The 27,648-nt window shown below is 38.9% G+C and overlaps 1 long non-coding RNA gene across 1 annotated transcript; it reads right to left on the bottom strand.

Annotated features, from left to right (window-relative positions):
- Positions 1–2,316: 2,316 nt before the first annotated feature.
- LOC144300659 (uncharacterized) lies at positions 2,317–11,187 on the bottom strand. Its single transcript, XR_013367429.1, has 3 exons — positions 10,927–11,187; positions 9,463–9,537; positions 2,317–8,147 (listed from the first exon to the last, which is right to left on the bottom strand). It is a non-coding gene; the product is annotated as an uncharacterized LOC144300659 (long non-coding RNA).
- Between the last annotated feature and the right edge of the window lie 16,461 nt (positions 11,188–27,648).

The following is a 27,648-nucleotide window of genomic DNA, read 5'->3' as shown; positions in this document are numbered from 1 at the left end:
CAGCTGATGTATATTGTCTCCTGGAGACTGTCTCACAGTTAGGGGCTTTCATATTCACGTGTCATACAAATTGGATTTTTCTTTAAAGAGTTTAAGTGTAACAAGATGACATGCTCATTTTACAGCTCTTTGAATTTTGCAACAAGGCAATAACAGTGTTTTACCAACTTAAGATATGTTTTCTAAAACTAGAAAAAAATGAATGCAAACAAGATGCAAATTTTATTCAAAAAATTGATAACATTTCAATGTGCAATTTGGAAAGAAGCTTTGGAGCACTCCTTTAGAGCAAGTGAAAACATACAGACTCCTGATTTGGACATCACAGAGAGTACCTTATTTTGTCATCTCTACATAGAAAAAAGCCAAGTAAAAATTAATAGCATATGATATGATATTAATGAAGAACAGCAATAAAATCCATAGAAATTATATTGCTATTAAAAGAAAATCTTTAAAATTTTCAGGTGCAACCAGCAGCAGTCTCTCATTAAGAAAGAGAATTAATTTCAAGCAGAAATAATGCATCAGTTCCTTCATTGTCTGTATACAGGAGTGAATCATAAGAACATGAAAAAAAATTATGAGCTTTGCTGATTTGACATAAAACATCAACATTCACGAAAATAACGGTGATAGGTAGAATAATGGGTCACTCAGAGACAGATGGCCATGCCCTCGTCCCCAGAACCTGGATATGTATTAGGTCACATGGAAGTCAAGGGGAATCAAAGCTACAGATAGAATTAAGGTTGCTGCTCAGCTGGCCTTGAGATGGGGGGAGGGGCATCTTGGATCACCTCCCTGGGCCAGCTGTGATCACAGGGTCCTTAAACTTGAGAAGGGGCAGCGGAGATTGAAAGATGCCATGCTGCGGGCTTTGAAGAAGAAGGAACTACAATCCAAGTAAGGCAGCTGGCCTCTAGAAGCTGAAAAAATCAAGGCAACAAATTGTCTCCTGGACCTCTGGAAATAACATGCCCTACTGATGCCTGATTTAGCCCACTGAGATCCATTCTGGGCTTCTGACAACCACAACTGTAAGAGAATGAATTTGTGCTGTTCTGTAGTGACCTGATACAGTAGCAATAATACAATAATATAAAACTTGAAATACTGCAACAAGGAAATCTGCAACCAAGTGGCTTGAGTATCAGCAATCCTAATAGCGCTTCTCTTCACGGAAAAACTTGAAATGCCCTGAAATCTTGGAGCTCACACGTGAAGGAGCATCGACAGCGCCTTTCCCCAATTTGATGACAATCTTAAAACTCTGCATGACATTGTGAAGTAGGAAGAAACTTCATAATTATTAATAATAAAAAACAAATCTTGATCAACCATGCCACAGGTAAGGCTGAATTATCTTCCTAATTTTGGTATAGAAAATCATGGTACAGAATAATTGCTAGAGGAAGAGGCAATTATGGAACATGCAGGCAAAAATGAGAGAAAAGAATAACTATGAAAGAGATGAGTTAAGCCATTAATAAAAAATGTGACATTAATCTGTTTGGTTTTCTGGCAATTGTGACATCATTCGGCTTTTCAGGTGTTTAGATTCACTTTCATTTTCTAGTTCTAAATGAATATGCAACCATGAACCTGATTTTACGTTTCAATTATGTATTTTTTCAAACTTGTGTAAGCCTCAGGCCTCACAAATCCCAGATGCTCTCCGGAGACCGGGCTCTCTGCTGAAGCGCCCCACAGACTGCCCCAATCTTTTCTTTTCTTTTTTAAGATTTTATTTATTCATTCCTGAGAGACACGGAGGGGGCGAGACGGCCCTGCGGAGGGAGCAGCGGCTCGGTGCAGGGAGCAGGGAGCAGGGAGCAGGGAGCAGGGAGGGAGCCCGGCGCGGGACCCCCCCCCCCCCCCTGCCCCCAGCCGGGCCTCCCGCCGCGACCTCCTCGGGCCCCGCCGTCTGCGCGAACACCGAGGGCCTCGGGCCGGCCGGGCCGCTCCCCCGTGACCCCCGCGGGCCTGGGCCTGGGCCTGGGCCGGAGTCGGAGCCGGAGCCGGAGCCGGAGCCGGGGCTCAGCGAAGCGCCAGGCGCGGGCCCCAGGGCTGGGCTGCCCCGCGCCGCCCGGAAGCCCGCGGGATGCACCGCGCCGGGCCCTCCGCCGCCCTCCGGACAAGCTCGCTCTCCGCCCGGCGCTGGCGGCGAAGGGGACACCTGCCGCCCCGAGACACGCCCGAGCTCCGGGCGGGAAGGCCAAGGCCGGCGGCGACCGCCCCGCGTCCCGGGAGCCCGAGGCCCTCGCGGTGGGTCCGGCCTTCCCCGGCCGGGAGCCGCGGCTGCAACCTCGGACGGGGGCTCTCAGGGAGGTTCGCTCCTCCATCGGTGGAATCGTGCCCGTTTGCCTGATGAGCGTTAAGAAACGTTAAGAATTGACGTCCCGTCCCAAACCCCTAACTAGAGCGTCTGCGCAGCGAAGCCCGCTCGGGATCGCCCACCGCCGCGGCCAACTTTTCCAGAGCGACTCTGGCAGCGAGGCGACATCTTGTGGCCAAGTGCGGACACTGCATGATAATAGCAAAGTGGACACGATCGGGGGCGGGGGGGGGGGTTTGTTTTGTTCTGTTTGTTGCTTTATTTTTCCTCCAATCTGTCACTGGCTAAAATCCTTTTGTGAAACACAATGAAGTTTTAGAAAACCTAAATGAGGAAATCATACAGAATGCACAAAATAAAAGCACAAAACAATGTTTTGGTTTTAGATTCCAATTGCTATGGCTTTCCCAAGGCTTCCTTTCACCTCTGTTCTCATCTTGGGCAGCAAAGCTCCTGCAGACTTGCATGGATCCTCAATTCAGTTTGATTAGCACTGCACTGCTTAATGTGCAATTGTACTCCTAAGATCTTTTATTTTGTAGAAAAGGTTTCCTTTATTAGACTGCCAAAAGACCAAAAATGTGTGTTTAAATGCAAACAGATTCTGGGTCGGTTCTGAATTGACCACTGTGGAGACTAAGAGATACTTCTCACCCCATCACCATGCACTCATAAAATTTCTGATATTTATTTAAAATTTTTGTCTGCTGTTTCTGTTTTGTTTTGTTCTATTTCATTTTCCCCTTACAAAAAGAAAGAGTTCATCTTCCGAAAACAATCTGTTTTTTATTTAACTGAAGATATTTTTTTAAAAAAAAAACCCTCTGCATTTGCTTTTTATCTTTTTATTATTTACTTTCCATTTGACATTTCAGTACCATTTACACAATACCACCACAATAATTAAGTGGTGGAGTGTTAAAAACTCAATACAATGGCTAAAAGAAAAATAGGTGGCTGGTTAGAGAAAAGCCATCTAGAAAGCAGGAATTCAGTCAACCTAAATGGCAGATGTAAACATTAATTTGCATTATGAAATGTGAAAATGGTGTCCCAACAAATAAAAAAAATTAAAACAAAGTAACGATCGACCATTAAGCGGTTGCCTAAAAATGTACTTGAAAAAATTAACAGAAGTGGGGCACCTGGGTGGCTCAGTGGTTGAGCGTCTGCCTTTGGCTCAGGTCGTGATCCCGGGGTCCTGGGATTGAGTCCCACATCAGGCTTCCCACAGAGAGCTTGCTTTTCCTACTGCCTATTTCTCTGCCTCTCTCTGTGTTTCTCATGAATAAATAAATAAAATCTTTAAAAAAATTAACAGAAGTGATGATTATTTAGGCCTAAAATTTATTGTGAGTTTAATAAAAATAATGTTAAAATAAATTTTTTTCCTATCATCATCCCTAAAACACAGGCATTTCACTTTTTATTTTTAAAAATACTTAAATAATTTAGATAAATATTTTTATATTTTTTAATTTTATATTTAATTTTATATTTTTATAAAATACACTTATATTTTATATATATTTATTTTTATATTTAAATTTCTAAATTTAAATAATTTAGGTATTTAGATAAATATTTTTTTATTTAGAACATGGCAGAGTAGTAGGAGGTTTCCTTGTCCCTTCAACACAGCTAGATAAATATCGAATCATTTTGAATACCCAGGAAATCAGAGGACTGAGAAAATGCACAGCATAACTAGAGGGAAAAAAGAGGCCACATCCGGGAAGGTAGGAGGTGCAGAGATATGATCTGAGGGTGAAAAGAATCACAGATGCTGTGGAGGGAAGGAAGCCCTGATCAGGGAGATAGGAGAGAAAGAAAGAGAGAGTGAACAGAGCCCAGAGGATCACACAAGAGAAACATTCCCCCAAAATTCTTCAAGGGGAAAATGAGAGGGACTGATTAAGTTTTTACAAGCAGTAGAGCTCAAAGACTAATGTTTTAGAAGTCTGTGCCATTGGAGGTCAGAAGTCCAGGAGTAGACAGCATGGTCTGAGGACCCTCTGAGTGAAGAGAAACAGTTCCTCTTCTTGGAGTGCATTTGAAAGAGGTGGTACTGCCTCTCATGGGACAAAAGAGCAGTACACACCATTGAGCTGCCCTGTTCATTAGCATACAAACAGAGATGTCAGCTGAGGGCAGCTAACCTGGAAACTGGCCTTTTGGTATGCTTTACCATAAACTCCAAGCCCCTGCACATTCTTGTGACTGCACATTCAGTGAGTAGCACAGCACCCACAGTGGAGGCTTGAACAGCTTACACCAAGCCCAACCCCCCTGCACTCTGCAGGTGCTTCTTAACTGGGACAAGTGTGCGTGGAAGTTAGAACAGTGGCAGGCCTCCCCCAGAGATCAGCACAAAATCCACACAGGCAACAAGTCTACTGACCAGAGTGCTGCAAAACTTAAGCACTAAAGGTAATAGGATCTAGCCTCTTTTAACAAGCAGACCAAACACACACCTAGTTAAAACTCTCCACTCACTGGGCAAGATTCAAACTGCAGACAAGGAGAAACTCTATAGAGGACTGACCTGAGGGAAAGAACAGCCAAAACACTATACCAAAGTGCACACAGCACACACCAGAAACGCTTCCCAAAGCACCAGGCTCTGGCCAGTATAGGACCTCTTCTTAACATAAACACTACTTACAGGGGCAGGAAACATAACAGCCTTTACTAACACATAGAACATAGACACTTAGACAAAATACCAAGATGGAGAAATTCACCCCAAAAGAAAGAACAAGAAAAAGTTACAGCCAGGGATTTAATCAAAACAGATACAAGTAAGATGCCTGAACTAGAATTAAGACAACAATCACAAGGATATTAGCAGGGCTTGAGAAAAGCATAGAAGACACCAGGGAGTCACTTACCACAGAGATAAAAGACCTAAAAGCTAGTCAGGCCAATATAAAAAAAAAAAATGCTATAACCGAGATGCAAAACCAGCTGGATGTTATGACCACAAGGCTGGAAGAAGCAGAGGAATGAATAAGTGATATGGAAGATAAAATTATGGAAAATAATGAAGTGAAAAGAAGAGGGAAAGAAAAATGTTGGATCACGAATGTAGACTTAGGGAACTCAGCAACTCCATAAAGCATTATAATATTCATAACATAGGAGTCCCAGAAGAATAAAAGAGAGAAAGGGAGCAAAAGGTTTATTTGAAGAAATTCCTAGTCTGGGGAAGGAAACTGGCATCCAAATCCAGGAGGCACAGAGAACTCTCATCAAAATCAATAAAAACAGGCCAATGCCAAGACATATCAGTAAAATTTGCAAAATATAGATATAAATATAGATATAAGGACAGAATCCTGGAAGCAACAAGGGAAAAGAAAACTCTAATTTACAAGGGAAGACAAATAAGGTTAGCAGTAGATCTAACCACAGAAAGTTGGCAGGCGAGAAAGCAGTGGCATGATATATTCACTGTGCTGAATGGGAAAACTATGCAGCTGGGAAACCTTTTCCTACAAGGCTGTCATTCAGAATAGAAGGTGAGATAAAGAGTATCCCGGACAAACAAAAATTAAAGGAGTTCATGACCACTAATCCAGCCCTACAAGAAATATTAAAGGGGACTCTTTGAGTGGGAAATAAAGACCAAAAGCAACAAAGACTAGAAAGAAACAGAAGAGGGGGTATTTTTATATACAATGGAATAATAGCCATCAAGAAGAATGAAATCTTGCAGTTTGCAACAACGTGGGTGGAGATAGACTGTAATATGCTAAGCAAAATAAGTCAGAGAAAGATAAATGACATATTATTTTACTCATATATGGAAGTTAAGAAACAAAACAATTCAACATAGGGAAGGGAAAGAAAGAAAAAGAGAGGGAAGGAAACCGTAAGAAACCTTAACTATAGAGAAAAAACTAAGGGTTGCTGGAGGGGAGATGAATGGGAGATAAGCTAAATGGGAGATGGATATGAAGGAGAGCACTTGTGATGAGCACTGGGTGTTCCAAGTCAGGAATCACTAAATTCTACTCCTGATGTGGGACCCAGGAAATCTAACAAAAATCCCCTACCCCTGGAGAAGCAGAGCAGGACTAACTCCATTTTGTGCTACATCGCCATCTCATGTAAAACCCCCCACACGACCTGCCTATTGTTTAAGGCACTCCCTCACCCTAGTTTAGCTATTAAGCACACCCTTATCAGAAACTAGCACAAATAGGAATGCAGGACCTCTGACCTTTAACTGCCAAGAAATGAAAACCCCTCCTTTGCCCGCCAAACCTGTGCACCAATTCCAACCAGAATAATAGGCTAGTTCAAATGGTCACTATAAGGTGAATTGTAATTCAATTGGCCACCTGCGTGTGGACCAACATGACTGTTCAACTTTCTGAGTATGTTACAATCTCATTGGCCACTGGCCCCTTAACACTGCTGTGCTTCTTAGTCTCGGAGTCCAAGTCCCTGCTCTGCTGTACGGAGTATACTTGGACCCAAGCTCGAGCTTGTAAATAAACCCTCATGTACTTGCATCAATGTCAGCTCCTTGGTGGTTTCTCGGATTCGCAATCTTGGGCACAACACTGAAACCAATATTACACTATATGTTAACTAACTAGAATATAAATAAAAACTTTTTAAAAATTAAGTTTTTATTTAAGTAATCTCTACACCCAACATGGGGCTTGAACTTAGAACCTCAAGATCAAGAGTCACATGAACTTCTGGCTGAGCCAGCCAGGTACCCCTAACATTTCACAACTTGTAATGTTTGTATCTTTGGAAGACGGTTGAAAGCTCTCAAGCTACTTGTTGAAAAGAAAACCACAGGCCCTAAATGGCTTCACTTAGATTAAGGGCCCAAGTCAATAAACCAAGACTTGATACCTAACCTGACTGTAGCTTCAGGACCCCAAAAATGTAACCTTTAACCAATCAACATGGAAATTTTCTGATCAGCATATAAATTACAGATGAGCCCCTTTTATTTTCCTTGGGAGGGAGACCTCACCTAAAATAATGGATTCTTTGCTAGTAATTTCCTTTTTTTCCACTCCCTTTCCACCTTTGAAAAAAAAAAAAACAACTTTCCTTTTCTGTAGCCCTTTGGAGCTCCCCTCTACTTGCTAGATGGGATGTTGCCTGATTCATGAGTTGATTAGTTAAAGCCAATTACATCTTTAAAATTTATTGCTTTGAATTTTTGTTATTTAGCACACTCATCTGCAATTGATTGAACAAATATTTTTTTTAATTTGCAGATTTAACATTTTTGTCAACGTTCTATTGCTTTTTAGTTTTCCTTTTTTTTTTTTTTTTTAGAGAGAGGTTGGGAGAGGGGCAGAAATAGACAAGAAATCTTAAGCAGATTCCATGCCCAACAAGGGGCTGGATCTCACAACCCTGAGATCATGACCTCAGCTGACATCAAGAGTTGGACACAACTATCTGAGCCACCCAGCCACCCCACTTTTAGTTTTTAATTATAAATTTTAAGTGATACCTAAATCATTATTTAATTATTTAATTAAATTATTTTGGGTGACAAGTACTTATTTTTTTCTGTTGTGAATTTTAACAAGCTCCTGACAAATTTGAAATCTTGATTTCTTAAATTTTAAATTGTAAATTGCTCATAAAATGATCTAGCTGTGGGGATATTCATTTTTCTTCATATCTTTCTATACCATTGTTGTAGAAAACCATGAAAACTATATTATGGTTTGAGATTAAAAACAAACAAACAAACAAAAGGATTATCAGGAAGGGAAAATTCCTGTAGAGTTTGGAGGGGTAGGGAGAGGGCTGGAGCTGTTCTTTCCTGGAAAAAAAAAAAAAAAAACAAGAATCAATAGGTCTAATCATCTAAATGCTTTAGAAAAGAAAATTGAGATTCTAGAAAGTTGGGTACCTGAGGTTACAGAATAGCCAGTTGGTATGTTAACTCTTTATTAATTTGACAGACATGTATTGAAAATAAGTATATGCCAAAACAGTGCTGAGGTTATAGACACAAACATGAATGTGAAACCTGCATGCCTCCCTCCAAGTTCTTAGTAGAATAAAGGAGATGAAGGAGATGTGCTCAAATATACAGAAAACAGTGAGATAAAACTGCTAGTAAAGGAGTAAAATACTATTGCAGAAATGTATACAAGGACTTGGTTTCTTCTAGGGATGTCAGTGAGGGCTTCCCTCAAGAAAATGGCATTTAACCTGTAGGAAAAAGGCTGAGTAGAAGTTCACCAATGAAGGAATTTCATTCTATGTGCTCGCTTCGGCAGCACATATACTAAAATTGGAATTTCATTCTAACAGAAGAGAAGACATGGGCCAAACTGCAGACTGATAAAAGAAAAGAATGATGTGATTGTAAAACAAAATGTCTATGTGCTGTATAAAGTTGTTAACTGCATAATTCATTCCCCCTCATTTCTTTTCAACCTGTACCTCCTAAAGGGTTTCAAAAAAGGTCAAATACACACATATGCAAAAAATGATTCCATCACAAGTGACCCAATATTGAGGCAATGTATTAGATCATGCAGCAGTGAGAGGAAAGTATACTACATTAAGAGCGTATAAATTAATTGATGTTGTGCAAAATGTATTTATTCAGCAAATGCTACTAAGTGCTTTTATCTATCAGGGATTGATGGACTTGGTGAGTATATCTGTCTTTAAATTCCCATTCATCTCCTAATACTTTTGTAAAATGCAATATATAATAGAATTTAAGATCTATAGAATATTTGCACTATAGTAAGAGCTTTAAGATACTATTAAATCATTTTAAGACTTTGGTTATTGAAGTGAAATTCTAGATGTACCTAAATGAGTTTTATCCAAGTTAGTAGTGATGTTTGATATCTACCTTTAGGAGAACTTATTGGGTAGCAAATGCCAATTTTCCACATTTGAGATCATTGATATGAGAAAAGGGCACATTTACTTTGGACTTCTGTAGAGGTGCTAAGTAATATTATGAGCGATATGATTTAAAGAGAAGCCTCTGACGGTTATAACTTTATTAGGATTCTGATTTACCTTGTGGGCTATTTCTCTTGCTTCCAAATCTTGTTTATTAACTTATGATTCCAATAAGCCCAAACTTAAGGAGAAAGATGGCCACCAACCTCATCAGCTCTGCTCCCGTCCTGCAGTGCCAGGGTTCGTGAGGAAGAACATTTTCTGTGACCATATTAAAACCGCTTAAAAACATAAAGTTGAACAAAAATCAAAATGGCTCACTAATGCTTCAGCAAAGTTCAATTTTATTTTTATTTATTTTTTTTTTCAAAGTTCAATTTTAAAGTAAACTTTCTCCTCTCTTCCGCAAACCTCCCTTCCTCCCTTCTTAGCCTATTTTTTTCAGGAACCCAGTAGGAACCTGAAAAATCCTGAGGAGGCATTGTACATGTACATGATTCCTGTTGAAACTGGCTAGATCCTGTATTTCCCTATAAAACCTCTCAGTCCTTTCCTCTGGAAGAGCATGCAGTTTTTTGAGGGTCATAGCCTATTGCCGCCTCCTTTACCCAGCAAAACAATAAAGCTATTTATCCCAATAAAGCTCTTTATCCCAAACTCTGTCTTGGTGTTATAGTTTCTCTCCAAAGGACAGAGGTCGGTTTTCAACAACAATGTCAAAGAGACCTCTGTCAAGCAGGTTAAAAATTGATACCCACTTTAACAGCTCAGCTCACAGGTCTATGACATTTATTCTTGTTTAATTACAAAACAGTATTTTTATCAAAATAAATGCGACAGCATTGTCTATCCAGCTGATATGAAGAGTTAAATAGAAATGCTCGATTGGAGCATGTTTTTCTAGGTCTCCAGCTGCTATCTTGCTATAACCACAGTTTGAGTATTTGTGACTGCATGGCCCATAAAGCGTATAATATATATATATATATTATCTTGACCTAGGCAGAAAAAATTCACCAACTCTTAATCTAAATCATGAAAAAAAGTGAAAATATAACTCACACTAGTATAGGTAAAACATAATATACTATGTATTTGAGGCAAAGAAGATAAAACTTAATGAATTTATATGCTTGTTTCTCTTTATTATTCCTCTTTAACCTCCATATTTTTCAAATATTGTACAACAAAAATGTACAAATTCTGTTAACAGGGACAAAAGTATAATATAATTTATTTACTACACATGAAATGGCATAATATTATTTGAAGTTAGACAATAAAGTTGTGTGTTGTAAATCTTAAGGGCAACAACTCAAAGCATTTCTTTAAAAAGGATAGGTAATAATCCCATAGTGGAAATAAAATGAAATCTAAGTAACTATGGGGTAATTAGTTCACAGATCTCGAGGCCGAGAGATTTGTCAGAGCAATGGGTTAAATATCAAGAAAAACTATTATATTTAATCCTTACATGTTGGCTGAAATAAAACTACTACATTTGTGGTATGAATAAATCTACACAAGTTCATACAGAACACAAGAAGAAATGAGAGCCTGTGAATGGAAGTATCTCCAGACACCTGGAAAATTGAAGATTGAGTTTTCACCTCAGTAGTTGGGGTTATATTAAGGCCGCCAGAACTGGAGAGAAGCACTGGTTAACTTACTGCGAATAAAACCAGCAACAGTGACCTCTAGAGTGGAGGTGAGGATTGGCTGCCTTGGGTAGGTACTGACAGGGTCATAATACGGGGCAGGGGTGGGGGAGGGGGTGGCAAATGGTATCCCCTAAAATAGGAGTATAAAATAAACCTAGAGAGAATATAAAAAGAGATATTTTCCCAATTCTTTCAAAGGAAAACTGCTCAAGCTCTTGGAGAACCTAGCCAGTGAATACAGCACTGATCAGCGAGATCTTAAAACGACTCTAGAATTGAGAATGACCTCCGACCATTGTGATCAGGAAGGGGTTTGTGAAGGAAGCTACTATAAGAAGACAGGATTCTACGCTCATTAGGTAATATCCCACTGAGTAGTGGGCTTTCAGAGGCCAGCAGGGGGGGCCACAGGAGGGATGTGCAGGGCTTGATGGCAACAGTCTACGCCCAAAAGGATCAGGATTCAGTGCTCATAGGGAGGGTGGGACGTTTGGAGGAGTTTGAACCTCTGCAAGCAGGGACAGTGCCTTATTCACCACCTTCCAAAACACTTACCAAAAGCACCTTGTTCAAAATGCACTCTCAATAAACACTCTATCAGATGGCATTAGATTGGAATCAATCTTTGCCAGTGATTCTGTGAAAATATCTGAATTCAAAAAAAGCAAGATATAGGTCTATATTTAAGGATAGTAAACATTTTCTGAATGACAAAGCTAGAAATAAGTAAATCTTACATCTTTTCAGTATTTTTATTCATTCAATAAGCATATATCAAGTACCTACGTATGCCTGGTGCAATGCTGTGCACTACAGATAAAAGAGTGAGTAGTCTCTGATCAAATAGACTTATAGTCTTCCCATGGAAACAGACAAAGTACAAGGATAGAATTCATATATTGTGACTGAAAAAAAATAATAATAAACACAGGCCTATAGAACCTATAGCTCTAAATGGTCTTTGAAATACTATTGAGTACAGGGGTGCCTTCAGCTTAGGTCATGATCTCAGGGTTCTGGGATCAAGCCCCATATCTGGTTCCTTGCTCTGCAAAGAGCCTGCTTCTCCCTCTGCTCCCCTCCTCCACTTGTGCACTCTCTCAAGTAAATAAAATCTTTTTTAAAAATGCTATTAAGTACAGATACTTTACCTATATTCCATAAGTATGGTTGAGAATATCTATCTTCTATGAAACTATTCCACTTGAGATATGTTTTACGTTTTTCTCAGCTATCAACTGCTGTGGACTGCATAGTGTATGGTGGAGTTCTCTTGTTTATCATATAAATCGATGATCATAATGATGTTACATCTTTGTAAATTTGTCAGTGTAAATATGTGTGTGTTTAGGGACTATTCAGCAAATATGTGCCTTTGCTTCCTCGGGGAGTTTAAAATGTGTAGCAGCATCAGAAATCACCACAAGCTGTGGGCAGAGGCTAAAAATGGTATTTGCATAATTTTGCAGATGCCAAGGTTCTGAGCCAAATCATTCTGATTCTATTCCTAGAGTCTGAAGAAGAATAAACCACCACCTTCCTTTTTTATAGACAGAGAAAGGTTCAGATTTCACACCAAGTGGGCCCCATTTGCTTTGTGTTTGGTATTCTTTTCCTAGCACTTAAAGCTTGGGTAGAGAAAAGGAGCCCACTAATGTCACTTTACATACATTTGTAATCCACTCCCTCTCATTTTGTCTTGTTATTGGTCCTATCTAGAACAAGGCTAGAGCATTCTTTCAACCAAGACCTATGACTTACCTGCTTTCTGTTACACACTGGACTTGGAAGATGAGATACCTATGAGGACAGAACATTTGAAAACCTAAATGCAAACATTCATATTTCATTCTCAATTAATTTATCAAACCTGATACCTTACCACCCTGGACGGTGCCTAGAATAACAAACCCCATTCCCGCCCAATCTCCCCATGAAGAAGGGACTTTGATTTTTATCAATACACTGGTCAGTGAATCAGCTGGTCTTTCTGGCCCAGGAAGGATCATGAATTGATCAGCCTTCAGAAGTGAGAGGGTAAACCAAGAGATCCTCCTCAAGACTGGCAAAACCTTCACATCCTAGACACAGGAAAATTAGCACTTATTTGTAGTTTTAGTCCAAAAACATGCTCCTTTTTCAAATTAGATTTTATTGACAAAATTTCAATTTAATTGATTCTTTGGGTTTGGCCATATATTTAATAAGGAAAAGTGTAGCATAAGTTGTAAACAAATTCACACTCTGTGCAGAAAGAAGGTCATGAACCACGATTCTGCCAATGTGAACTGTACATTATGATTGAACAGATGCAATAGCTGGGCAGACTTCTTCAGTGAAAAATGTTAATAGAACAACATAAAATATACCAAATTCATCAACTTATTCTGCCAAAAGTAGTCAGACTAATTATTTTGGTGTTTACAAAAGATTGGATTTTCCAACTTTGTTTTCTGACTATTTCTTTTGGTATAGAAACATGGCCTATGATAGACGTTTATGAGTCATTTAATGACAAGTAATATTGAATGACTTTCAACCGACAAAGTTAACTTTTTCTTCTTTAACCACAGTGTGTACGCATTGATGGAGACAGGCAGGGAGGGAGAGAGTGACAGATTTCTCCATCAAGAGGTAACTGAGTAAATGCCTATGTTCTGAAAATGTACAATCTTCCCTAAATGACCTACAGTGAATCAAAAAGTCTTCTTTCACAGATCTTCCTTATAGGAGAATTCAAAATGATATGTGTAACAAACTATAGAAATGATCCCTGAAAGGCACAAAAACAGACACACAGATCAGTGGAACAGAATAGAGAACCCAGAAGTGGACCCTCAACTTTATGGGCAACTAATATTCGACAAAGGAGGAAAGACTATCCACTGGAAGAAAGACAGTCTCTTCAATAAATGGTGCTGGGAAAATTGGACATCCACATGCAGAAGAATGAAACTAGACCACTCTCTTGCACCATACACAAAGATAAACTCAAAATGGATGAAAGATCTAAATGTGAGACAAGATTCCATCAAAATCCTAGAGAAGAACACAGGCAACTCCCTTTTTGAACTCGGCCACAGTAACTTCTTGCAAGATACATCCACGAAGGCAAAAGAAACAAAAGCAAAAATGAACTATTGGGACTTCATCAAGATAAGAAGCTTTTGCACAGCAAAGGATACAGTCAACAAAACTCAAAGACAACCTACAGAATGGGAGAAGATATTTGCAAATGACCTATCAGATAAAGGGCTAGTTTCCAAGTCTATAAAGAACTTATTAAACTCAACACCAAAGAAACAAACAATCCAATCATGAAATGGGCAAAAGACATGAACAGAAATCTCACAGAGGAAGACATAGACATGGCCAACATGCATATGAGAAAATGCTCTGCATCACTTGCCATCAGGGAAATACAAATCAAAACCACAATGAGATACCACCTCACACCAGTGAGAATGGGGAAAATTAACAAGGCAGGAAACAACAAATGTTGGAGAGGATGCGGAGAAAAGGGAACCCTCTTACACTGTTGGTGGGAATGTGAACTGGTGCAGCCACTCTGGAAAACTGTGTGGAGGTTCCTCAAAGAGTTAAAAATAGACCTGCCCTACGACCCAGCAATTGCACTGTTGGGGATTTACCCCAAAGATACAAATGCAATGAAACGCCGGGACACCTGCACCCCGATGTTTCTAGCAGCAATGGCCACGATAGCCAAACTGTGGAAGGAGCCTCGGTGTCCATCGAAAGATGAATGGATAAAGAAGATGTGGTCTATGTATACAATGGAATATTACTCAGCTATTAGAAACGACAAATACCCACCATTTGCTTCAACGTGGATGGAACTGGAGGGTATTATGCTGAGTGAAGTAAGTCAGTCGGAGAAGGACAAACATTATATGTTCTCATTCATTTGGGGAATATAAATAATAGTGAAAGGGAATATAAGGGAAGGGAGAAGAAGTGTGTGGGAAATATCAGAAAGGGAGACAGAACGTAAAGACTCCTAACTCTGGGAAACGAACTAGGGGTGGTAGAAGGGGAGGAGGGCGGGGGGTGGGAGTGAATGGGTGACGGGCACTGGGGGTTATTCTGTATGTTAGTAAATTGAACACCAATAAAAAATAAATTTAAAAAAAATGATATGTGTAGATATTCCCTTGTCCACAAGATGGAGCTTAATCCCCACCACCCACCCCATAGGCTAGACTTAGTGGCTCATTCCCAAATAACAGTAGACAAAGGGGAAAACAGTGACTCTGCAGTGGACAGACCTAGACACCTCCTTAATCAAGTGATGAAGGTTCACAGCATCTGTGTTTTCACATGGATATGATGTATTCCCTGATATCACATGATGAGAAAAAAACTCCACTCTGTGGTTGGTCTTCATTCCTAATGCCAATAACTCTCACCTCACCATGAGAAAAATATCAGGCAAACCCAGACTGGATTTGCCTGGCCCCTGCTCCTCAACATTGTCCAGGTTATAAGAGAGAGGAGAAGAAAGAACTGTCACAGATCAGGGGAGACTAGGCACATGACAACTAAGTGGTACCTTCTATTAGATTCTGGAATGGGAAGAGGATGTTCATGGAAAACCTGGCAAAATCTAAATAAAGTGTAGAATTACACTAATAATAATGTACTAATGTCAATCTCCTGGTTTTGACAAATGAATCACAGTAATATATGATTTTAGTGATGGTGGAAGCTAGTGAAGCAAGTCATATTTAGTATCTTTGCAGGCTTTTCTGCAAATCTAAAATTATTCTAAAATAAAAAGCTTATTTCTAAAAGTCTGCTGTTATAGAAGTTGCACTAGTAATTAAGAAATAGGAAAATAACAAGGCAAGTCACATAACATTAGCTGTTCATGAATAATGTAAGGAAAACACAGATTGAAAATTTAAAGTGTGGGGGTGCCTGGGTGGCTCAGTGGTTAAGCATCTAAAATTAGGACTCTCTGGAGTCCTTCTTCAACCCGGTGTTTCTCAAATTCCTTCAATTTAAAATATTCAATATGCCAAGGCACCATATTTTCAGTAGTGTGTCCTGAACCCTGCCAACATCATCTTACATGTAGAATTTGGTAGATTTGGCAGAGGGAACAGAGGGAAGACAGGAGGCAGTGACTGGACCGTGAAAACCAGCTGGTGATCCTTAGGGGATATGCAGGTGGCTGAGAATAAGGAGGGCAAGGCATGGATTAAAAATAGGTAGACGGGAGGCCTGGGTGGCTCACTGATTGAACATCTGCCTTAGGTTCAGGGCTTGATCCCGGGGTCCTGGGATTGAGTTCTGCACTGAGCTCCCCGCAGGGAGCCTGCTTCTCCCTCTGCCTGTGTCTCTGCCTCTCTCTCTCAGGCCATGATCCCGCAGTCCTGGGATCAAGTCCCATATCAGGCTCCCTGAAGGAGCCTCTGCTTGTGTCTCCCTCTGCTTGTGTCTCTGCATCTCTCTTTCTCTCTCTCTCATGAATGAATAAATAAAATCTTTAAGAAAAAAAAAAAAGAAAATTTTAAGTATGACCAGGTCATTACCAAAAAACCCAAAGATTATCTGGTTCTTCTCAGCAGAATTAAAAGGGAATGACACCTCTCATCATCATTTCATTATAGTACTCAGCTATTTTTCTATTTTTCCTTCAGTCATATTCTTGTACATTAAATTTTAAAAAGACGTTTGTCTCTGCTCGTCATTCTAGATTTTTCTTAATCTCCTCAGTGAAGCGGAGCATTGTTCTCATGGCCATTTCCACTCTTCCTGCGGCTCTTTGGTTTCCCAGTAACCATTCTATCTTATTTCAATAATAGCACCTGGACTGTTTTGGGAGCTAGGCTGAGTGGTGTCTAGTAAGACTGTGAATCAGATTGTAAGGCCCCCCAGCCAATACAGGACATATGTTCAAAGTTAGGACAACGTTACTGCCTGCCTAGAATCTGAAATCTGCACAGAGGGACTTAACATATGCCACTTTGTAATTCCAGTAGCTGGGCTCTCATAAGTCTGCAACCTAGACTGCCTGAATTTCCCCAATTCTGTTTCCTAGTCAGGTTCTCCAATCTTGCATCACTAAATGAGCTTTCCTGCATTCCCCAAACAAAACTATCTCCCCCACAGGACTATTACAAAGCCAGCCATTCACATTATTCCTTAAGAAAGTTCTGGAACCTGTGCATATTTTAAGTAAATACATGGAAGTGCAGTGACTAAGTTGTTCAGCTGAGCAGTCAGATGAACTCACGCTGCATTTAACATTTACCATTAATGTCAAAATATTCTCTTCTCTGTGTTAAGTCATCACTGTAAAACTTCCTGATACAGTTTAGAATTCTTTTTCTGTTTTGTTAGGCCTTATGCAAGTTAAGAATAGCTGGTCAACTGGAGAACTTTGAACTCAGAGTATCTGATGATATTAAAGAATACTGATTAATTTTTTAGAGGTGATAATATTATGGTCATGTTAATTTTTTTATGAAGAGTCATGTCTTTGGAAATGTATACTAAAGCATTTGTTCATTAAATAAGTGACTGAGATTTGCTCCAAAATGACTTAGGAACAGAGAAAAGTGAACAGTGAGGGTAGAGGAAGCATGTAAATAATTATCGACTCTGGGTGATGAATACATACGTGTTTTCTATTCTATACTGTTTCTCTACTTTTTGTATGTTTGGAGATTTCCATAATTAAAAAATGTAATAAGACAATGACTGATCATATCTGAATTATACATTATTATCATTATAGTTACTATTAATAGCAGAATTTTATGAGGTTTATTTGCTGAGTTGAGAGACTGTTAAACTGGTACATGCCAGGAATTTCTGCTCCTTCTACTTGCTGATCACAGATGAGCTTACAAGGAATACTAACTTCTCTAAAGGAAGAAAGAAAAAGTTTAAGTGACTTTTCACTTCTTCCTAAGGGATACATTTTTAACTTCTTGTTAACTATGAAAGTCTGGATCTGAGTCTAAATTTCTAATTTTATATGACATAAGGGTTAGGAAATAAATCTACTTATGAGAAAGGCAACCAAAAACTCAGATTTTACCAAAGGCAGCTTGGTCCTAAATTAATTTGTACAAACAGTACCTTTTAGGAAATTGGTTTGACATAAACATTTACATTTCAGTAAATTCAGTTTAGAGGAGATTAGCTAACTGGGAGCTGCTATTGTTTTGATCTTTGATTTTTGAACCTAGGAGAAGTATTTTCCTGTTCTTTCTGATATGTAAAGAAGAAAGATCAGAAGGGCATCTATAACTATACATTAGGGTTAGCCAGACCCCTAGAAAAGATGTACTGCTTAAGGATTATCATCCCCAGAAATTCCATATGTATTAGCACTGGAATCGCAGAATGCTAAGCAAAAGTTTTTCTTATCCATATCTTGCCACTTTTTGCCCACGTTTAGAACCTCAGATTGACATCTGTTCATCCTTCCTTTTTGTCTGCTCTTAATGTTTTAAGATTTCAGGATTGTAATTAATGAGTTAGGTAAGTGCATTGAAATAATTGCCCACCTTGCAGGGACCTAACACTTCCTCCTACATCAAGGCCTCTGTCATGGAGACCAGTGAATTCCTTGCACACCTTGTGTGCAGGAAGCCTTGCACCTTCCTTGTGACAGAAGCCACAGCATGGGCTCATGTGTGTACATTTTAATTTCCACCATCTGAGTATTTCTGAAAAGCCAAGCTATGCATTTTAAAGTATTCTGGTTATTTTTTACTTCAGCAATTCTAGGTATGGGGTGGCGAGTTACATTAGCTTACTCACTATCTGCCTAGCATTTATGATCCATGGAGGGGCATATCTGTCTCTTTCCCTAGACTAGGAGCTCCATGAAGCCAAGGACCACTTTGTCTTTACTCTTCTCATTACCAGCTTACAACAGGAAGTTTGCATATGGTCATTACCCAATAATAAATGTCAAGTGAAGCAGTAAATTGATTTTCTTCGGGTGACATAGGAAATGCTAATCATCTTTTTTTTTTAATTGTGAACCATACACAAAAAATAGGAACTTGAATTGATCACAGCATTCCAAAAGGCTCACTGCTCAAGTATTATCTCTCCTGTGAATTCCAAATTTGATATCAGTGTCAGAATCACAAAATGCTAAGCAAAATCAGTCTCTGTTATATCTAACCTCTTTTTGCCCCAAATTAAAATATTAAGAATAATTTCAAGAATAATGAATACCATTTACAGACTACCCACTTCAAGTAAAAGTATTACAAAAGCTTAAGAGACATCTTATAATCTTTCTCCAACTTTGTGCCCTCACTTTCCTCCTCTGCATCCCTTGCTGAGGTACTCACCACTATCTTAACTTTTTAAATTCTCTGTATAGTTTTACCACTGTGTGTCCCCACATAAAATATTACTCAGGTTTGAAAAACTGAACTTATCCATATAAAGATAAGCCAATACTTCCCATACTATATAAAATTTCCTTATGGAACAAAAATTAGTATCTCTCTACCATAGTCGGGAATGTGCTACTCTGTGTTTTTTTTTTAAAGATTTATTTATTTATTTATTTATTTATTTATGATAGACATAGAGAGAGAGGCAGAAACACAGGAGGAGGGAGAAGCAGTCTCCACGCCAGGAGCCCGATGCGGGACTTGATCCCAGGACTCCAGGATCGCGCCCTGGGCCAAAGGCAGGCACTAAACCGCTGAGCCACCCAGGGATCCCTGACCCTGTGATCTTAAAAGACTTCTTTTTGGGAAACCAAAAAGTGGTAGAAAACTCAAGTGGGCAAACTCATGAGTGGAACCTGAGAAGTATAGGGCTGAAGGCATTCAGCAAGGCTGTAGTGTAGACCAGCTACTGACATCTAGGAGAAATGTGGTCAGATCCAGTGAGTTGCTTAGTGCATTCTGCTTTGAAGTTCACATTGACCTGCCAACATCTCTCAAATCAAAACAGCACTTCCATGAGGTGAAATGAATGTCTTAACTGATCCAAGCAGGAGAGCGTGCAGAGGACTAGAGGAACTTTATCAAGATAAGCCAAAGACTGATCAAAGTCTTGGCCAGATAGTACTGGGTATTGTGTCTTCAAGTTACAAAAAAGGACAATGGGGCACCTGAGTAGCTCAGTCAGTTGGGTGTCCCCCTCTTTATTGCGGCTCAGGTCATGATCTCTGGGTCATGGAATCAAGCCCCATGTTGGGATCCATGGTCAATGTAGAGCCTGCTTAAGGTTCTAGCTCTCCCTTTCTCTCTGCATCCCCCAACTCATGCTCTTTCATGCTTGCTCCCTCTTTCTCTCAAAAAAAAAAAAAAAAAAAAAAAAGGCACAATGGCTCCTGAGATCCCAGTGAAAACACATGATTCTGCCTTTTGAGTCACTTGACCTGATCTATACCTTCTTTTTGGTGCCCAGTTAGAATCCTGGGATCTCTCTTTATTATCATACCAGGGATTCCCAGGTTCCCTCATCTGTTGGATACTCTGTTGTCTGTATGAAATGCTTTCTTCTTTCTACTCTTACTTTTGTTACTTGGTGGATCACGTCCTCCAACAGATTTTGAGGAAATGGGTGTGGCAGTAAATTTCTGAAGCTCAAATGCTTGAAAATATATTTGTTTCATTGGTGAAGAATTTGAGGGAGGAGATAATTTTCTTCAGAATTTCAAAGATATTGGGTACCTGGGTGGCTCAGTCAGTTAAGTGTCTGACTCTTGGTTTTTGGCTCCAATCATGATTTCAGGGTCACTGGATAGAGCCCCATATCAGGCTTACACTCAGTATGGAGTCTGCTTTAGATTATCTCTCCCTCTGCCCCATCCCCTCCCATAAATAAATAAATCTCTTTAAAAAAAAAAAGAATCTCAAAGATACCTTTCCATTGTCCCCTTGCTTCAAGTATTCTGTTGAGAAATCCAAACTCATCCTGATCCTGTATGGACGACCTGAATTGTTATATTCTCTCCGAAGGTCAGAAAAATTTCTGCTTTATACTCAGTGTTCAGAAATTTCATAATGATGTCTAGGTCTATCTTAATTTTTGTACTGGACACTCAGAGAAACTTTCCAACATAAAAACTCATGTACTTCCATTTGAGATATTTTCTGAGTTATTTTACTGATGGTTTCACCCCTCCGTGTTTTTTTCTGTTCTCTCTTTCTGAAACTCCTATTATTCAGATGTTAGACATCTTAGATACATCTTCAGATTTCTTTGTGTATATGATTTATTTCTACCTCTTTCTCTTCCTTACTATTTTTGTCATGTTTTACTTTTTATATAATTTTAAGTTTTACAACAGGATCTCTGTCACATGTTCTTCCTCCTACCCTTTTTACCCTAAGCCTTTAAAAAAGTATAAAGCAATTTTTAGCTTATGGGCTGTATAAAAATAAGCCACAGGCAAGATTTGGCCTGCAAGCTATAGTCTACTGGACTTTGATCTAGACATCTTTAATATGAAAGTAGAGAGCCGGGATCCCTGGGTGGCGCAGGGGTTTGGCGCCTGCCTTTGGCCGAGGGCGCGATCCTGGAGACCCGGGATCGAATCCCACATTGGGCTCCCGGTGCATGGAGCCTGCTTCTCCCTCTGCCTGTGTCTCTGCCACTCTCTCTCTCTCTCTCTCTCTCTCTCTCTGACTATCATAAATAAATAAATAAATAAAATTTAAAAAAAAAGTAGAGAGCAATAAATAGACCTTAGACCCATAGGATTAATGAGGTTAAGACTAACAGGAAACTTAAAGCTTTTGCCAGGGACCTGTTTCTCTCTAATCAACTATTATGTCTTTTCAGACTCCACTAACAATCCATTTGCTTTTCTGCAAAGACCCAGGCCGACATAAATGAAGGTCACTGATATGGCTCCAGCCTTTGAACAAGCAAAGCTTTGTGTTCCTTACCCCAGACATCAAGCCCAAGACCCTATCCAGCCCATACTAGCTCTCAGAGCATGTGCATACCCCTCTTGTCCTAAGATGACCTCCTGAAGTCAGGGGCTGAATCTTGCTTCATTTTAATATTAAGTGTTTAAGGCAAAGTGGACATGGGATATATGTTACATATATGTTTGCTCAATGTACATACTCCATCTTTCCTCATGAAGAGTCATAAACTTCCCTGCCCTTTTCATCAATATGTATATAATCCCAATCCCTGTGGTTATAAAAACTTGTTGTATTCTCAGGTGAGTGAGATAGATTTGAGCCAGCCTCCAGTCTCTTCATTTGACTGATTCTTGAATAAACCCATTCCTTGCTGTGCATCAGGCAGATGAACTATACAACTATACAATTATATAATAATCTCCCTTAGGATCTGGTAATGGTTCCCTTCCCTCATTTTTTTCATTCTAGGAGTAACTACAGTCCAAGAGGCACTAGATCCCTTATTTCTGCACTATCACTTGTGGTTCTTCCACAACTACATCTTATAAACAGTCCTTTTTGTATCAGATTATCTTATTTTTTAGTATGCATTCCTGTTGGCACCCTGATAAATATAGCCAAAGTTATACCAACTACTGGTGTAAAAATCTGTATTACTTTCCTCTTGCTGCTGTTACAAATGACCATTAATGTAGCAGCTTAAAACAACACAAATTTACTCTTTCAGTCCCCAAAGTCAGAAGTCTAAAATCGAGGTGTCACAGGGCTGCATTACTTCTTGAGGCTTCGGGTTAGAATTCATTCCTTTGCTCTTTTTAGCCTCTGGAGGCCATCTGCATTCCCTGGTTTATGTCCCTTCCTGGTGTCACCCCAGTCTTTTGCTTCCATTGTCACATCTCCTACTACTCACTCTGATCCTCTTATCTTCCTATTATAAGGACCTTTGCGGTTACATTGGACCCACTCAGATAATCAAGGATAATCTCCCCATCTCTGGTTCCTTAACTTAATGATATTTACAAAATAACTTCATGGAAACACCTAGATTAATGTTGAATTTAATAACTAAAGACTACAGCCTAGCCAGTTTTATACATAAAATTGACAATTACATAGTTCCAGAAAACAGACTCTCAGAACTGGATCCTGGAATTGGGTGAGACTTGTTCATATATTTGAAGAATGCAAGGACTATTTTCTTAGCCAGGCAAAAATGGGATACAGATGATCTGTAATGTATAAAAACATCAGAGTCACTCAAATTGCCCCTATTGGCAGCATTATATGGTGTGCAGATGGAGGGCAAGTTACTAGGATATCAAGTGTCTGTGGTACTATGGACATAGTACTGATGATAAAAATTATGGAGCCATGTTGCTTCTCCTGACAGCTAGGGAGCACAGTGGGGAAAAAATGGAAATTAAACAATATAAACACGAATTCAAATTTGAACATGAACGTGAATACAAGAATACAATTAAGAGCTTTCATGAAGAAGAACCAGAAAGTCCTTGTGGTGACATTGACTGGGTCTTGGTCCCCAGTCACAGAGTAGACACAGCTAATATGTAATTAAGCAAGAGTCTAATTGCAATATTAGCAGAATTAAAGCTCCAACCAAATGTTTGCTCCTTTCAGGTAGTTTTGCTAAAATAAAGACCCTGTTTAGAAGAAGCAGGACTCTGAATCATAGCATGGCAACATCTAAGCAGAAATGGATGAAATTAAAAACTCATCTTCCAAATCCACTGAGCTTCTCTTTTCTCCCTCCACTTTCCTTCACTCTGAGAAAATCAGTCCTCTTCTACACTCAAGTCTTTAAATGATATATCTGTATAAGTTGCTTTGCAAACTCATATGGACTCTTCTCAGGACACACCCCACTGCCTCTGTTCCCAGGCCCTTATGAGTTATACCCCCAAGTATCAGAGGAGAGAGGAATGAGGCCTACTCTAGAAAGGCAATGTATACATCAAAGGGTTAAAAGATTTTGTCAAACTTGTCAGAGCCTGGGGCAACGTGAAAGGGGATTCTAAAAAAATTCTAAATTCTAAATTCTAAAAATCTAGCCATCAGCCTGAGTTCATTGACATGGGTACAATATCATCTATGATCTGGGATTTACTGGATTGGTTTGAGCCCATGTGAATTAAGTCTATTCAGTTGGCTAATTGAAGCTTGAACTTAGTGATGCCTATAGAACCCTGAATAGAAGGAATCTTAAGGTTCTTGTAAATGGATATTTCATATGATTCTATTAAGGGCAATCTGCTAGCCATCCTTATGAGAGCCCTGAAGAAATTCCATTACGAAGTCAACATGAAATGCATTGCTAAAGGGACCATCAACATCCTTGAAGAGGTCTCTGGCTCTGTAGGCAGTGATAATGATGGGAAACACTATAATGGAATTGATTTCCTAAAACAATGGAGTTCTAGGATGGTCGAGCTCAGGTGAAAGTGCCTAACCATCAGAGAAAATTTTGAAAGAATTATCTGGTCTATGAATGAATCTGCATGTTGCACCTGCTTAAGCCAGAAGTGTCTGAGTTCCCTCAATGGGAAACAGCTTTGGACCATCTGGAGCAGCAATCTTTGGGGATATCCTGGGTATCTGAAATCATATACCTATCAACCAACATCTTAGAGTTTCCCATTCCATCCACATCTAACCCATCTTACCAACTTCTTGAGACAACATGCTTAGAAGCATAATATTTTCATTCCTTGACCCCAGGACACACACCATTGGAAGATACAACCAAAATCCTTGGAACAAGAAATCCTAACATCTAAGTACCACCAACAATAGTTGCCAGTATCTGATTCTGTAAGAGGACTGGCTGGATATATTGGGGATCTCACTCCACAGATGCTTCCAGACATAAAATAGACTTATAACATAGAACCAAAAAGCTCCAGATAAACCCTGTTCTGTGTGGTTTGGCAAATTACAGGGGAAGGAGAGAAAAGAGGCAACAAACTCCAAGCTCCATGTAGCTTTTTCAAGCAATGAATCTCACTTAGTGCCTCTCCTGCATGCTTCTATATAATCTAATCTACTCCTATTCACACTGTCTCCTAAAAATCTAAACTAAAGCCTCCATAAATCTCCTTTGCTCTCAGTTCATTTTTCCAGACTCCAAGTTTATGTCTCTGCTGTATCCTAGACTCACATCTAAGATTTGCTGCATGCTTTTGCCTTTTCTGGTTATGACTTTGGCTTTCTTTTTTTTCTTTCCTCTCTCCTTTTATTCTTTCTTTCTCCTTCCTCCCTTCCTCCCTTCCTTCCTCCCTTCCTTCCTTCCTTCCTTCCTTCCTTCCTTCCTTCCTTCCTTCCTTCCTTCTTTCCTTCCTTCTTCTCTCTCTCTCTTTCTCTCTCTTAACTCATTTTGTCTGTCCCAGATGATTCATAAGGTACCCCTCCTGTCAGGTCTACCCTACAGATACCAGGACATGTGATGACACACCCACTGGGCACATTTAGACTCAACTGGAAGGACTCAGACTATGTGAGCAATGCTATACAGTTCAAAAAATATCAGGCTTAGAATAAAAAAACACGAGAATAAATCTTAACTCTGCTAGTTGATGTCTGTATACACTTGAGGAAGTTACTAAAAATCCCTGAGTTTAGTTCTCTCACCTCTAAAATAAGGCTGAACACTGATGAAAACTACCTCATAATTGAATTTCATAAGAATTAAATAAGATGAGAAACTGCTCAGTCTGATGTTTTTATACATAGTGAACATTCAAAGAGAAATTGTTATTGTCTCTGTATTTCACTTCAACACACATAAAATAGTTTCCATTAGAACACAGCTCAGGAATCTTTCATTTATTGATATTTTCATATTTAAAGTCATTCCACAAATGCTTTGAAACTGCTGAACTAAAATTCTAATTTTGGAAGCTGCTGTTTTAACAACAGTGACATAACTCCAGATGATGATGGAGAAAGATTCTAAGTCTTTACAGCAAACCAAGAACATCCCTTGAATCACTTAAGGTTCTTTTGCACACTGATGATAAATCAGCAATGCAACAGAATTAGTAAGATAAACAGAATCCATCTCCTTCCTTCTTGTCTCTATTACAGCTTCTCTTCTTGGCATTTAACTCAAGCACATAGATTAAAGAGATGTTCAATATTTCACAGAAGTGAGAAGCTCTGACATACTGTTGGAAAGGTGTCACCACTTAGAGGCAAAATAGCCAGTGAAGAGCAGCTGTATTTCCTAGGAAAAGCTCATTCTTTGATGTCAACACATGATCCTCTCTGGGCCAATCAGCATCTCCCTTAAAGAATTTTAACTTTTGAATGGAAAAATCTAGAAATTGAGCATTTTAAGAGCTCAATCTTATCAATGGCAGTATTCCCAAGGAGAATTCCATAAATTCTTACTGCTAAGGTCCCAGGATCCTGGATTCCCGTCCTTCCCAAGGTCAAAGCTTGAACCCATAATTACCCTCATATCCTTCCATAAACTCTCTCTTTTTGCTTAATCTACATAAGATTATTCCTGTTATTTAGAACCTCAGTAATTTTTAAAACATACAAAAATACATTTGTTAAAATGAACTAAACATTGATTTCTGTAAAAATATTCTGTTGCAAAACTAAAAAATTGTTTTATCTGTTTTGGAATTAAAATCCACCAGAGGGAAGAAAGGATTTCAGCTGAATTTTCTCCAGTGTATGTAAAGCAAACCACATCACTCAGTGTAGGTTGAATTTTAAATGGACAGCTACTTCTATATTAATCAAACAGAATATTCCTTATTATATTTTTTAGAAGAGGCATAAACCGATAATTGGAAAAAAAAAATTGAGCCTTAGACATGTTTTCAAGTTTTCTTTTTAAGTAAAATTTTGGAAATAACTTACATAGGCAAAACTACCTTAAAATAAAATAGGGAATATCTCTAATATAGGCCACATTGTCACCAGACACAATGGGGGTTTTTTGTACAATATTAAAGTAAATCAGGATACAATTATGTAAAAAATGCAGAAGAAATACAAATCAACTCTCAGAATGATTGTGTTAAGCAAGGAAAGCATACATAATTTGTCTTGACTTTTCTATTTTTCAGGTTTTTTGAAATGTATTTAAGTTATTTTAAATTATTTCAATAATGAAGAACTAAAATTAAGTTTTAAAGTACAGAAACCAAAAATAAAAATAAAATAAAGTACAGAATCCATAGAGAAGTTCCTAAATTTTAAAAGCACCCCAAATAAAATATAGATTGTCCTATAATAGAAAACATTGTTAATGATAAATTCATAATGAGAAAATACCCATTAAAAGCCTTCAAATTAATTTATAGGGTTTTAGAGTCTTCTTGCTGTTTCTTTAGTCTGTAATTATCTTTGTTGAAGAAAAGTCAAAATATTTATAGCAAACTTATCTGCCATCCGGGCTTCAGTCCATTTGATGGTAGGGACTAGAAAATGTAGGGGGAGAAGTGGAAGTCTTCCCAGAGAAGGTAAAATCTCCTCCAAGATTGGAAAGATAAGCTGCAACCAGGCAAAGTAGTGGGGTACTAGAACACTAAATTTAAAGAAAAATCAATAAATGTTCATTACAGTTAAAGTAATTGTTAAGACAAGCCTCTAATAAATTCTGAAGGACGTTAGCTTTTTTCCAGAGCGGAACATTTAATCATCAGTCAAGATACACAACTTTTAGCAGCTACTCTTTACACATCTGGAGCTTTCTCTTCCATCTCCACTCAGAAAATGTACTTTTCTGCCATCTGCCCAAGTCTGATTCAGAGGTCAGTACAGAGCACGACAGGAATTCAAGCTTCTGCGGACGTGCATTTTCCGTAAA

The sequence above is a fragment of the Canis aureus genome, chromosome 28 (assembly GCF_053574225.1).
Source record: "Canis aureus isolate CA01 chromosome 28, VMU_Caureus_v.1.0, whole genome shotgun sequence".
Taxonomy (NCBI): Eukaryota; Metazoa; Chordata; class Mammalia; order Carnivora; family Canidae; genus Canis; species Canis aureus.
The sequence above is the reverse complement of the archived record's forward strand: the minus strand, read 5'-3'. Positions and strand labels throughout refer to the sequence as shown.